We start from the raw sequence: 14,974 nt of genomic DNA, 5'->3' as shown, positions 1-14,974 counted from the left end.
CATCAGGCAAGAAAGATTAAGATACAGACACTAAAAAGGTCTGGAACCTTTTTAGTTTATGTACCTTAATTTTTCTTGCCTGATATCTATGATGATTGAAACGGTCTGCACATCGTAGCAATATATGACTGTATTTACATAAAAAATAAAAAATATATAACTTGCTCTTTTATGGTTGAGCACTATCAACGACCCTTGTTGAAATTCAATCATTATATCTTCTCACCGGATATATATATATATATATATATATATATATATATATATATATATATATATATATATATATATATATATATATATAATGGGTTAAGAAATTCCAACGAAAGAAATATGTAAATTTAAATATGGGAGGGGGATGATAGAAGGGATGATAGTTGTCTCAGTCATGAGGGGGTTCTCCTCCACTGACTGAGGAGGGAGCGAGGTTTTGGAACAAAGATTATACTATGATTCTAGGTGTTTCCTAATTCTGTTGGTGTCGAGGTTAAGTAGGGTTGGTATTGTTCAGTGTGTTGTATTAGAGATAGGGGTGTTATGTCTGTGTGTGTTGTATGCGCGCACGTGTGTGTGTGTTTAATGTGTCGGTTCTGATTTATGTGTGGGTATGTATATGTATATGTATATGTATATGGATGTGCATGCGAGTGTGCCTTGCATTTCATGTTTTTGTGTGTTGATATTAGGCTCTGTTCAGTTCAGGAGTGAATCTGGTGATGAAGTTTTTTTCCTGTGTAAGTAAATAAAAATAATTGTCTGTTTGGAAGATTGGCATTATTTTGAAGCTGTTTACACTGCATGTGTGTACGTGTTTTGAAACATAGAGTTGTCTGTTATCTGCAATTTTGATGTTGCTCTTATGTAAGGCCACTTTATTGCTGAAATTTTTGGTGGCGCCTATGTAGGATTTGTTGCATGCTGTGCATCTTAGTGCATATGATACATTTCTGAAGGTGCAATTTAGGTCCTTTTTTATTTTGAATGTTTGTGCTGGGTTTTTGAATGTACATGTGTTACCTTCTATTATTATATCACATACTCCACATCGCGGTTTGTTGCATTTTCTAACCACCTTTTGTAGTGTGTGGGACGAGTTTTGAGGAAGTTAGGATGTGTTTTAAGTTTTTGGGTTGGCGTTTCCTTTTTATTATTTTGTTGTTTTAAGTATGTTGTTTAATTTGTCGTTCTGATTGAGGAGGATAAGGTTTTTTGTTATCTGTGTGAATAGTTTTGGGTTGTTTGTGTTGTGTGTAGAAACGTATGCTAAAATTTGTTCTTTGTTGTGTTCTTTTGGGGTTCTAAAAATATAACTTGCTCTTTTATGGTTGAGCACTATCAACGACCCTTGTTGAAATTCAATTATTATATCTTCTCACCGGATATATATATATATATATATATATATATATATATATATATATATATATATATAAAATGGGTTAAGAAATTATTTTGAATTAATTGGATTTTTTTCAGCCAGTTCGATACCTTTCTGTATTAGTGGTAGTGGATATCCTCTTTTCCGCAGTGTTATTTGTAGTTCATTCAGTCTAGTTGAACGGAGGTGTCTGTCTGTTACTATGGTGCAGACTCTACGTGCTAGGGAGTAGGGTATTGATTTTAGACAGTTTTTAGGATGGTGGCTTTTGAAGTGGAAGTATTGTTGAGTGCCTGTGGGTTTGTGGTAGATGTCTGTGATTATGTTGTTTTTTATTGTTACTAGGATGTCTAGGAAAGGTAGTTCTGTGGGGCTTTGTTCTAGTGTGAAGTTTATTTTTGGGTGTAGATTTTGTAGCAAAGTGTGGAGTTCTCTGATATCCCCCCATGTGGTTCTCCAGAGGATAAAGCAGTCGTCTAAGTATATTTTCCAAGATTTTATGAAGAGTGTTTTTATATTGTGCCCATACTTTTGCTCTATCCTTTCATAAAGGGTCTCTTCTAAGAAGGCGAGTGTAAGGGTGGCATATGTCGGTGCCATTTTAGTACCCATTGCTGTGCCTAGTATTTGGATGTAGTTGTCTTTGTTGAATTGGAAGAAGTTGTTATTGAGGATTATGTCGATGCTATCAATCACGAATTGTTTATTGAATCTGAGGTGTAAAGTCTGTGTATGTTTGTCAATCCAATATGCGATAGCTTCTTTTCCTAGATTGTGTGGGATATTGCTATATAGGCTGCTAGCATCGAATGTGGCTAGTATAGTCCCATCGTCTACTGTTTGTGGTAGGGAGCTAAGGAAGTGTGTGTCATCTTTTACAAAACTTCTGACTAGATTGGTGAAGGGCTGTAATAGTATATCTATTAGGTTGCTAAGTCTGCTTGTTGGGTATGATGGTCCTGCTACTATGGGTCTGAATGTGAGGTCGTTGGGGTTTGGGGTGCTTATGTATTCCGACTTTTGTATGTTGATGGCATGTCTTACCTGGTTAGATTTGTGTATTTTGGGTAGCCCATAGAAGATGTTTGTTTTTGTTATGAAGTTTGTAAGGAAGTCTTTTTCTTTTTAGTTAATGTACTATTGTATGTTGTGCAGAGTTTTGTTATTTTAGATATGCTTGTGTCGTCTATGTTAGAGCTAATTGGTATGTAATAATTTTCGTTCCCTAGTGATTCTAAAATTTTTGCTTTATAGAAGTTCTTATTCATTATAACTACTGCACTACCTTTGTCTGCTTCCTTTATAACTAAGTTGTTATTGTGTTGGATTTTTTTAAGTGCTTGATTTTGTTTTCGTGTTAGATTACTGGTAGGGTTTTCTTTTTGTTGGGGGTTGAGGTTCCAGAGCCTTTCAAAGAAGGTATTTAGTTCTTTTGTGTTGTTATGTTTGTTGGGGAAGTATGTTGATTTGTTTTTCACTAGAGAGTCGTCTGTTGTGTTATCACTGTCATTAACTATATCTATGAGTCTAAATTTGTGTTCAAATTCTTTAAGGTATTTCTTTAACTCTGCTATGTTACTTTTGGGAGTTGGACAGAATTTGAGGCCTAGTTTTAGTACTTCAATTTCGTCCTTTGTAAGTGTCTCTGTAGATAGGTTGATGACTTTGGGTTTTTTGTTGTCTAGTCTGGTGTTGTCATTTTGTGAGAAATTCCTAAAAAATGATTGTGAGGGTTGTTAGTTTCGTTGATCCGGTTGGGAGGTTTGTTGTGTCGTTTTGTAGGGATGTATGGGTTATGATGGTACCTGGGGTATTTGGATTGGTTGTGTTTATGTGGGGGGTATTTTTGGAGTCGGTTTTGTACTGTGGGGTACTGGGGTGGGTGTTATAAAGATTGTTTTGTGTTGGGTGGTATCTATAGGGGTGGGTTACTTCCATTGGGTTGTTTCGGTGGAGGTTGTTAAGTAGGGGGATTTGTTTGTGGTTTGTGTGGGTGGGTGGGGTAAGAGATAGTGGGTTCTTGACTGAGTTGGGTGACGTGGTTGGTAGTAACTATTTTCGTATTGTTGTGGGAGGTTGTATCTTTTAGTATTGTCATTTGGTAGTGGGTTGTCGGTTGTTGATATGTTGCTTTTTGGAGCATTTTGGTTGTAGTATTTGTGTTTGTATGGTGCCTGTGTTCTTGTGTGGATGTGTGGTGTTCTAGATGGGAGTTTTAGTTGAGTTTGTTGGTGGGAATGGATGTATGGTATGAATATCTTCCGGTCGTTTCGTTGTGTGTGTTTGGGTCTGTTGTGTGGATATGTTTGAGAGTGATGTGTGTCTCGTTTTTACCTTTGTTTTGGAATCTCTCCAGCTGTTGAAATCGAGTATGTTTCGGTTTTTGGTAGGTTTGACTGAAGAGCTGGTCCCGCCCCCCTCCTCACACATACACATTAGTAACGACCTTGGATCACAGTCACCTTCCTAGGGAAGCAAATAACCTCATAATACTATAAAACAGTACACACATTCTCAAACCAATAAAAGAAAACACACACACACGCACGCACACACACACACACACACACCCTACTCTAAAGGAAAGGGAAAAAACACAAGCAGAAAGAGAGAGAGTGACTACAGCCGAGGTCAGCGGCCTCGACAAGCCCAATAAAAGAGTAATAAAAATTGAACATGCCAATGAATAATAGACACTTACACGCTTCCACCCCTTGGAAACACTTACAATGAACTACGAAAATGCCATTTTTACATCTCCAACACATTTGAAAATAATTTCTGACGAGGACGCTTCACAGAACGTCTGAAACGCGTAAAAACGATTTCAATGATTTAAAAACATTATTACAATGATCCAAACATAATTCTCAATGAAAAAACCAAGACACCGAATAATAAAATAATGTTTAAAAATGCACACTGTTGGTGACTACCCCCTTTATTTAAATATATATATATATATATATATATATATATATATATATATATATATATATATATATATATATATATATATATATATATATATCTCAGGACTCTTTAGCCTTTGAAAAGCTGAATTCGAGTTAAATAGGACATCCATCCCGTGTTTAAGAAAATAATGCTTTTCTTTTCTTTAGCACAACCAAATGAAGAAGAAACAAGTGAAATCGTGTCCAAACTTGACTCTAGTCAATATGCTTTAAAGATTGTGAAAAAAGATCCATATCTGCACCGATAGAGCCTAATGCTGCTTGCAATGACATATCACTATCTTTAACCAAGTCTGGAAAGCATCGCGAAATTAAATACAAGAAATATTTTATTTAAAAAATCGACCTGAATGACGCGTATCTTCAAATACCGATGGATGAAAATAATGTTCTAACTTTCTTTGTATCAACACCCATCATGGTTCAGTGGTTAACAACATAGGTATCTTAAGTTCAAATCCAATTCGTTCAACAAAAAATACTTAGGATGTTGGCAACTTTCACTTGGTTTCTCCCATAAGTACCTGATGTCTTTCTAGAAATAATTCTGACTATAAAAATATCGGGAAAACCAATGGCAACAATAGAATCTTCTGATTCATATGATATGATGATGATGAACACCCATAATGGCGTGTACAAGTTCAAATGTCTACCGTTCGAGGTCAAGGTCGCGCCGACACTCTTCAATTAAGTAGTAGATATTATGTCGAGTAACTTTGACTTCGCGATTGAATATTTGCAAGATATACTAATGAACATATTCTGATCTTCTGTAATAAATGAATATTACTCTCTTGTTTTTAAATTTTATTAATAACCGAGCACTCCGCTGGAGTTCTCTCCAACTTATGCCCCTAGCTTTTCTGGCAAAATCCAAGATGGCAGTCTGAGAACTTGTACACGTTGGATCGTATCTCTCTTTTTGTGTTTTTTCTCTAAATATCACCTTTAAAGAGAGCGTTTTAAGTTTTCAATTAACATGTTCCTTATCTTTATAAAATATTCTTCTCCCTTTTCTTTAATTTTTTAAACTCTGTGTTGTTTGTTTTATAAAGGATTCACCACTAATTAAGGTCTAGAGGCTATTCGAGGATAAATATTAATGCGTGTAAGGTGGTCAGTGAGATAACGTAATGATTGGTAGTGGTTGAAATTGGATAGAACTGGATTATTTAAGGGGACGGTTCAATAAGAATTCGTTTAGTTTGGACTTTGAAAACGACCATGTGTTAGTCAGTTGGAAAGCAGACAGGCGGTACAGAGTTCTACAGGCGGGCAATTCTGGGAAATAAACTCTGTCCATGGAATTTGAATTTAAATTTAGGCACAGAGAGTGGGGAAATTGTTGAGAGTGGTTGTAGTTGAGCGTTTGTCATGAAAATAAGGATAGAGCAGAGATAGACCCGCAACGTTTTTAGTCGCGTGCAAGCGACTCTATAAGTCACACCGTCGGGCGGTCGGTCGAGCGGACTGTCGGTGGGTCTGTCCGTAACACTTTTGTGCTTGGCCTTTTTGGTTAAGATCAAATATCTGTTGTTAATAGATGCTGTTCTTAGCTTTTTAAGCTTTCTTGGTCTTTTCGCCAAGAAAGACCATATGTGGGAGGCAACTCCACATATAAGACCTCGGTCAATGTAGGGGTAACCCTTCATACCAATTGTCACTATCCAGCTCCCCTACTCCCCGGGGAGTTGGTCCCCATTTCCCCTTCACTCCTCACATTAAAAATCGGCCTTGTGCCTAATTTGCTCGGTGGGGGAGCAAATAAATACAGCTTTTCTTGGCCTTTTGGCCAAGATCAAAGTGTAGTATCTGTTCTTACTACATGCTGTATTTATTTTTGTAACTTTGTGATATAAAGCGGGGGATCACTTTTGTCTATTAATTTAATGTAAAATGATCACCCACTTTACAACCAGTCAGTCTCAAAGCCATTAAAGTCATTTTTTAAGCATTCAAGTCATTCTTAAGGTCATTCAATTCAATCCTAAGTTCATTAAAGCCATTCTAAGTCATTTACTTTTTATTTATTTAAGTCATTTCAGCCCATTTTCGGTCATTTTAGTTTATCTTTAAGAATTTCATGCCAATCTTACATTCACACATTCATTCATTACACGAGAGCACGCGACTAATGGTTATCGGCCTTGTTTCTGTGAGAAAGCGGTTGCAAGGAGAAGAAAAGAGCATCACTTACTAGGTTTTGAAACCGGTTCTGAACCCTATCAAGACAGGAAGAAGGTGCTCTGAGCAGCTCCTCCCCAGATGTGACAACAGTATTCCATTTTAGGATGTATTATATAGGGAGAAGATTGCATCGAGAACGAGATACCTTCTGGAGCGGTAGAATGATTCAAACATTTTTTCCAGCGACCTTGGCAACATATTTGATGCAAATCTTTCATTTCAGGTCAGATGTTAAGGTCAGACCCAGAAGTTTGTCGAAGCAGGATTCTTCTTCGCGACGAGAGCTATTCATTTCAATTGGGGCTAAGCGGGAATTAGAACGTTGATGGTAAAAAGATAGAAGCTTGGTTTTGAATTGATGAAGGTCAGAAAGAAAATTGGGCGGGTGGCTCCTTTTTTTATAGATATTTGTTTGCCTCCAATAAGTTGTATGATGGTATAAGGATAATATTTTCCATCATGATAGCGAAGCACGTGTAAGACAGTAATTGAACATTTCATAAAAAACTTTAAATTTGTGTATTCTTTGCTGAATAATAATTTGTCGTAAATTTTTCAATTTACAGAATTTAATTTAAAATTTTCATACATACTATTATTCTATCTCATATATTCAACTTTTCTTATATGGTTAAGACTGTCTTATAAATATTAACACTAATATTTATATGTTAGTTTATGATATTATACAATTTTTAACCTGAAAGTATTTCGAAATTTCAGGTTATATATATATATATATATATATATATATATATATATATATATATATATATATATATATATACTAGCTCTACTCTGCCACGCGTTGCTGTGGCTCAAATTGCGCAATGGAAAAAGTTCCAACATGAGAAAAAGCATGTTTCTTATAGGTTTAATTTTCCATTTTGCATGGGTACACAGTTGTTGTTGTTCCATTTTCTTAGCTGATATAGAGATTTTCCGGTGTGGTGACTCTTGAATACGTAATATATATTGTCCATGTGAAAAAACAGTCAGTGTGTAACTGTAAGGCCCACAATTGTAAAGATTGTTCCCTGTGCTTTGTTGATGGTTATTGCAAATGACAATAAAATTGGAAAGTTCAATTTCCTAAAGTGTAATGATGTATCATGTGGAATCATAGGAATGCATGGAATGGAGATTTATTCATCTGTGAAAGGTCCTGTTAAGATTGTTGTTTCTATGATATTGTTTGTTAATTTTTTTTTACTGCAAGCTATGTGCCATTGCAAAGCTTGGATTGGTTTATATTTCACAACATGATAATTAGTACACCAAATTTCAGTTGCAATACATGCGGTGGCATCCCTGGCAAATATAGCTGTTTGATAATTAACCACTTTATCTGCTTTCACAACAGTGTCGATGGATTTGTATTTGACTACCTCACTTGGAATTTTACATTGAATAATAGCGTTAAGTTCATGGGCATCTTTGTATTGACCTGCAAGAATAGCTCATTCACTAAGTCAAATGGAATTCTTATAATTTGAATATCTGCAAAAACATTTTTAACTAACTATTCTTTTGATGAAATAAAATTACAGAAATTACAGAAGTTAAAAGTCAAAGAATTTTGCCCTTAACTCTGATCAGCTGGCACTTTTTCGTACTCAATTTCCCACAAGTGATGCAAAAGTTTTTGTGCGGATCGAACAGTCGGCAACTGGACATGCATATTTTGAGTTAAGTTTGATAGCTTCACATGGAACAAAAAAGTAGAGTATTCGAGGCAAGCATTTATTTCATCTGCTGGTGTTGATTGAAGAATAACAGGTAACATTTGTCTGAAATCTCCTGCAAGCAATATTACTGCATTCCCAAATGGTCTGACATTGCCACGCAAATCTTGCAAGGATCGACCAAGAGCCTCAAGTGATTTTTTGCGTACCATTGTGCATTCATCCTAAACAATAAGTTTGCATTTCTGCAATATTTTTCCCCATATTGGATGTTTTTGAGAAGTCGAAGATGAGATTTTTGAAAGATTGAATGTTTTAAAGTAGAATAAATAATTCTTCTACTTGGCAAGCAAGGTCGCAGGTATTCCTCATGCAGCAAGGGCTAAGGCTATGTCATTTTGTTACCAAATGGCTGCCAAAATCAATTTAATTAGAAAGGTTTTACCAGTTACTTCTGGTGCTGTTCAAGGTAGCAGTAATTTCCAAATAACTTCTATTCTCACAGTCAGTAAATTAGGTGACTAAAATAGGATTTATCCATGTTTTGACAATGCCTTATTCACTGTAATTAATTTAGGAGACTAAAATAGGATGAGGGATTAGAGATGGACAGATAGAGAGGAAGATATATAGATAGAAAAGAGAAAGTGAGAGGAAAATAGAGAAAGAGAAGGAGATAGAGAGATAAAGGGATTGATAGATAAACAGAGAGAGGGGTAGAGTTAGAAACAGAGAGGGATGAGACAGAGGAAAGGAGAGAGATAGAGGGAGTTAGAGAAAGGGGCTCAAAGAGAGATGGAGAGGGTGATATAGAGAGAAATATAGATTGAGAGAGGGAAAGGGAGAGATGGATAGAGAGATATTAAGAGACGAAGAGAGAGGGGGAGAGAAACAGAAGGTGAACTACACTTCACCGTTTGTTTCCTCGTTCAGTAGAGAAGAAATCTTTCTAGACTGAGGCAATTTTAATGTTTTGTTATTATCCAGAGTACCCCTTTTTTTGGGGGGGGGGGCTAGATTTTCATCACATTAGAAACCGACCGGGTTATCTGTACTTTCATTTAACAAATTAATAAAAGAAAAACGGGTTTGTATTACTGTACACATAGATTCGAAAAAGTTGTCAAAAAACAAATATATAACAAATAAATGTTATCAAAGGCAAGATAAATTACTTTTCTGCAAAACTGGATATATGTTTTGTGTTTTTATTCAATGTAACATATTTATTCAGCTCGAAAACCATACAGTGTTTACCGATGTATTGGAACATTCAAGATGGCGTCTGATTCTCTCTTTAACACGGTAAGTTTGGGAAAAGGTGTTATAAATAAAAAAAACGGATAAAATATTGTTAAAAACTCGCTCAATATATGTTACCGTGACACATGTTGACATATATTCGGCGGGTTTTTATATGTATTTTGTATAGTTTTTTATTTATAACACCTTTTCCCAAACTTACGGTGTTAAAAAGGGTGTGAGACGCCATCTTGAATGTTCCAATACATCGGTAAACACTGTATGGTTTTCGAGCTGAATAAATATGTTACATTGAATAAAAACACAAAACGTATATCCAGTTTGGCAGAAAAGTAATTTATCTTGCCTTTGATAACATTTATTTGTTATATATTTGTTTTTTGACAACTTTTTCGAATCTATGTGTACAGTAATACAAACCCAGAAAAACATATTGTAAAATTTTAATTTAACATGAAAATACTATTTTAAAAAATAGCACTATTAAAAAATAAGTGCCACATTAGGTATTCCTTGGGCGTTGAGTTCCATGGCGACCAGCATAATTATTTAATGGTCACTCCCTTAGCCCCCCCCCTAGTCAAGGCTAATGCATGCGCACGTAACATTTTTTTTATTTACTGACGTTGGCTTAGTAACTAAACGATTTATTGATAATTTCGTAACCCTTAAACGCATGCCGGAAGATTTAAATTGGTTCATTATTGTTGTAATGAAAAAAAAAAGTTTCATTCAACACAAAACCAAAAACACATATTAATAATAAATGATTTATTTTTGTATTCATTGTGAAGCGAGGTGCTCGCTGGGCAAAACAACAAACAGCTCACTTAAAATTAATTTTTCCAAAAAAATAAATATTTAGAAAATTTAATTAAAAACAAATAATCAGACTTAGCTTTTTATAATAGGTGTGAATTTATTTGCCCTGGTGTATCACACTCGTGTTATTTTTAGTCCGAAAATAAAGAAGAAGAAATCCTTCCCGACTGGTCAAATGTTTTTGGCGATAAGTTGGGATGAAACGATAAATTAATTTTCTTTAGAAAATTCGTTCGGGTAAGGAGCGGCGTGAATAGACTCCTCGAATTTTTTTTTGTCTTTTTCTTGGAGCTCTCCGGAAACGGTGAATGTTCAATGTCACTGTCAAAATTAGTTCCGAGGTAGACGCTACAATTGAAATTTACTAATTTTTAAATAAAAAAGTTTAACAAAAAAAGTTAATAAAAAAAATGGTTGCTTATGTGCGCATAAAAATTCCCTCCCCCCAACCTCCAAATCTTAAGAACAGCTTCCGGAATAAACATCACTTTTGGAGGGGGGGGGGCTAATAAACACCATTTGGGGGGATATTTAAAAAAAAAAGTCGATAAAAGTCGTTATTTAAAAAGAAATTTAAAATCAAATGTTTGTAAAAGTGAGAAATTATTAATAAATATTTAGTAACATTTTTCGGTGCTAATGCAGAGAGTGATCCGCGCTATTTTTTAAATCGTGTTTTTTTTATTCCAAAAAACTCAAAAAGCAAGCGACAAACTATTTTTTGGCCTCATATAATAAAGAAAAAATGTGTAAATTAAAAAATATGGAAGATAAACAAATGAATCATGTTTTTTTTGTTTTTTTTTACTTACTAAACAGAAAATGAAATCTTTCGTCAATTCGTGGCTGTGAAATTAATCGAACCGGAAGTTCAGTTTTATCAACAGAACAGATTCGCAGTAACGGTTAAAAATATATATTTATTTTATTTAATATTTTAATTTTAATAATTCGCGAGGTAAATTTAATTTAAGAACATAAAAACATACCTCAACTCTAAAAATGGGTTGTCTGAAAATTTCAAATAAATTGGTAACGTAGAAATATGGTTTTATTTGTTTAGAACGAACCAACATTTACATTTTTATATATATAGATATAATAAATGTGTGTGTATGCTTCCTCCCGATATGGGTATAGATTATAATACTGTTTCCTTTCACTAACGTATGGCCTATGATCGTTTTCTTCTTCTGCATTTTTCCTTTTAATATCCTGAAGATGTCCCCTGCAATAAGGGACGAAACGTTGATCACCATTTTATAAATTCATTCGGTTTTTCTTTTTTCAAAACAACATAACGTCAACCATCGCTAGTATTTTTATTTATTTTTATTCACACACACACACACACACACACACACACACACACACACACACACACACACACACACACACACACACACACACACACACACACACACACACACACACACACTTGTGTGTGTTATGCGTAGTACTATAAAATGAAAGGTTTGGAAAATCCCATCCCGTTAAACCAGTAAGTTATCCACACCTACTAATATCAAATGTTCAGTGTATATTATGTACCACGATGAGCATAATATGCTCTTACAGACATTGCTGTTGTATTTTCGCTGCGTTTCAATACGCATATAAGGGCGTCATGTCATATCTGTTTTGCAAGTGAAACGCTAGCTCTCCCTGATATGTCAACGAGACTGGTTCTCTTGTAATTTATTCCATTCGCTCCGTGCGGGCATTATATGAGAAAAACTCGAAGGTGAAAACAACGGACGATAGAAAAGGCTATTTTAAATTTATATAAATACTTGCAGAATATCTATTCCCGTACAGAGTAGTTTTGCACCACTTTTATGACCTATTACGAAGATAAAAATAAACATATAATAATACTAAACCCTATGTTTACACTATTTCTTACAATTTTAATCAAAATCCATAATATGATTTTGTAATCTAGATAATATCTAACATGCATGGCTCAAGCTTAAATTGATGTCCAGGGAATTGTGTTTAATTGGTTTCTAATTTGAATTTTCAATGATCATGCTCATATTATGTTTACTAAAAAACTTAAAAATACACCAAAGAAACTGAAATTTTGGTAATCGAAATGTTAATTTACTTGTCAGCCGTCCGGTGTGACAAAAAGAAAAAAAATCATCATCATCATCGCAAACATTAACTTATGAGAAACGAATTACTTTCCTTTATAGTCTTTCTTTATCAATTAAAATCATTAAAACCATTTCCTCTTTAAAAATATATAAAAAATGGCTGTCTGTTTACGGTTTCAAATTGGCTCTTTTATTTTATAATTTAAAAGAAAAGTCATGTTGGAAAGGAGACTGTAAGTTTTTATTTCATTATAAATTCTTTTTAAATTAAAAAAAATGTGCAAGTTAATTGACATATGCTCGTTTATGATTTATATAAAAAATATTCAGTAAAAAAACAAAAACAAAAAAAAACAATGTATTGTGTGTTCAATTTTCATTTTAAATATGTAAAGTTTTAAAATTATTTTTAAAAAAAATGAGTAAAAATTGTTTTAAATTTATCGCCATTTGTTTTATGTTATTTTTAATTTATTTTATTTATAATGTGTTTAAATTTTTTTCACTTACCGTGGAATTTCCACGGGCCCTGCTAGTATTTATTAATTAATTTTTCGTACCTATTGTTAAAATTTCACAAAAAAATCGGAGGTATCTGGAATTTTATGAAGGTTTCCTTTCATTTTTACCCCTTTTTATAAATGACGAATTTTCGCTGCATAGTAGATTATATTTCCTCCCCTTTTACCCCTTTTTACAAATGACGAATTTTCACTGCATAGTAGAACTATGATAAATATATTTTCTTACAAACGCTGTTTATCTTATGTGTTAATACTTGCAGGTTACGTAATCTGACATGTTTTGTACTGGAGACACTAATTGTAAATAGTGCAATCTCAACTAAGTCAACATGGAAAGTATTCATGTAATTTTCCCGTCCACTCCTTGTTAAATGAATTGCTCAGTCGTGCAAATATTAGGTAAGAGAAGAAAACGGACCTTAGGATCATAATGAAACAGAGCAAAGAAAAAAAGCTATGTTAAACTTATATAAATGCACGTAAAATAAATAAAAACATATCATTGTCAAAAAGGGGTAAAAAGTATAAATAAAAATCGTTTGAGGCTCATAACTAGGGCTATGATAACAGCATATTCTTTTCATTGTTTTTAGTATCGAGTATATATCCAACTCAGTTATACACAAGTACCACATCACTCTACATAAAAAAAAAAACATATAAGATATCAATGGATATATACCTGAGAATCAAAACAAGGAAAATAATATGCTGTTGTCATAGCCCTACTCATAACTTACTAATCAATCGAATCAAATCCTTTCTGCCTTTCATTAAATTAAACATTTTAGAACAATGATTTTTCTTGTGTTTATTTTAAATACAAAAATGATTTACTTTGAAAATCGATCAAGATTAGTATAAACTATTTTAATCGTAAGCATGATAACCAAAAGATGATAAGGGTCAAGAAATTAAATGATATTTTAAACGTACGTATGGCAGACCCGCGAAAATGATATTTCAGATTGAATCATGACAGACGTATGAAAAGGCCATCGCTAAGTAAAATTGTGACAGACCGACAAAATGGCTTGCATGGTATTTTAAAGTAAATCGATTTGAAATTCTATTTCTAAATTAAGCATAACTTACAAACGGAAATCTTTTTATATTATATACAAGATTTTATCTGTGTGTGTCTGTGTGTGTCCATGTGTGTGTGAGTTCGTTCCCTATGAACTGGAAAATGACTGGGTCGATTTTTATGAAATTTCACACATTTATATGCCTGGCTGTGTTCTTCAATAGGTTTTGTATCTGAATGTCTTCGATAAGTATCGATGATCGATAACTGAAATAATCTGATGAAAGGAACAGACGATTTTGACCTTACACAGCCTAACATCACAAGTGTATTGGAAAAGTTTTATTACCGCACAAGCCGAAAGGCCAGATATATAAAAAATCAACAGTAGATTCTTTAATATAACAGCAGAACGTTCGAAATGAAATTTTAAGCACAACTGAACTATGATACTTGACGTTTTCATTTTAAACTTAAAATTAAGCGATTATCACCGCACAAGCAGAAAGGCCAGGCACATAAAATCAACAGTAGGTTCTTTGACATAACAGGGCGCATTCGAAATGAATGTTTTCGTTTACAGCACAATTGAAGCATGATACTTGACTTTTGCTTTTTAAAGTTTAATTCAAGTCGTTATATATAAAAATGATTTTATAAAATCAACAGCAGGTTCTGTACAGTGACATATATCCTACAATGTATTGTGGTCTAGGTCACTGTGGCAATGCATGTCAAGCTTCCTCTCTGTGCACGGCAATGGGTCCCCAACTAGAGCAGGCAATCAATCGATTTGATTGAAAAATGGTTGATTTCACTGATTTCGATGACAATAAAAACCTGAAAGGGTGAACCATTCGTTAATAATCATTCAATCCCGGGAAATGTTAGATTTCCCTGATAGTAATATTATAAAAATGCCACTTTGACAGAAAGCGTTAAACACTGGTGTATTTCTGCTGTTCTTAAAAGAATGATGAAAAGCACTGACGTATAAAAATATATTGA

General features: G+C 33.9%; 1 pseudogene; it reads left to right on the top strand.

Moving 5' to 3' along the window:
- Positions 1 to 6,128: 6,128 nt before the first annotated feature.
- LOC145294312 (U2 spliceosomal RNA) lies at positions 6,129 to 6,266 on the top strand (annotated as a pseudogene).
- The last annotated feature ends 8,708 nt before the right edge of the window (positions 6,267 to 14,974 follow it).

Source organism: Euprymna scolopes, chromosome 15 (genome assembly GCF_053919585.1).
Source record: "Euprymna scolopes isolate OS-2025 chromosome 15, ASM5391958v1, whole genome shotgun sequence".
Classification (NCBI taxonomy): domain Eukaryota; kingdom Metazoa; phylum Mollusca; class Cephalopoda; order Sepiida; family Sepiolidae; genus Euprymna; species Euprymna scolopes.
The sequence above is the reverse complement of the archived record's forward strand: the minus strand, read 5'-3'. Positions and strand labels throughout refer to the sequence as shown.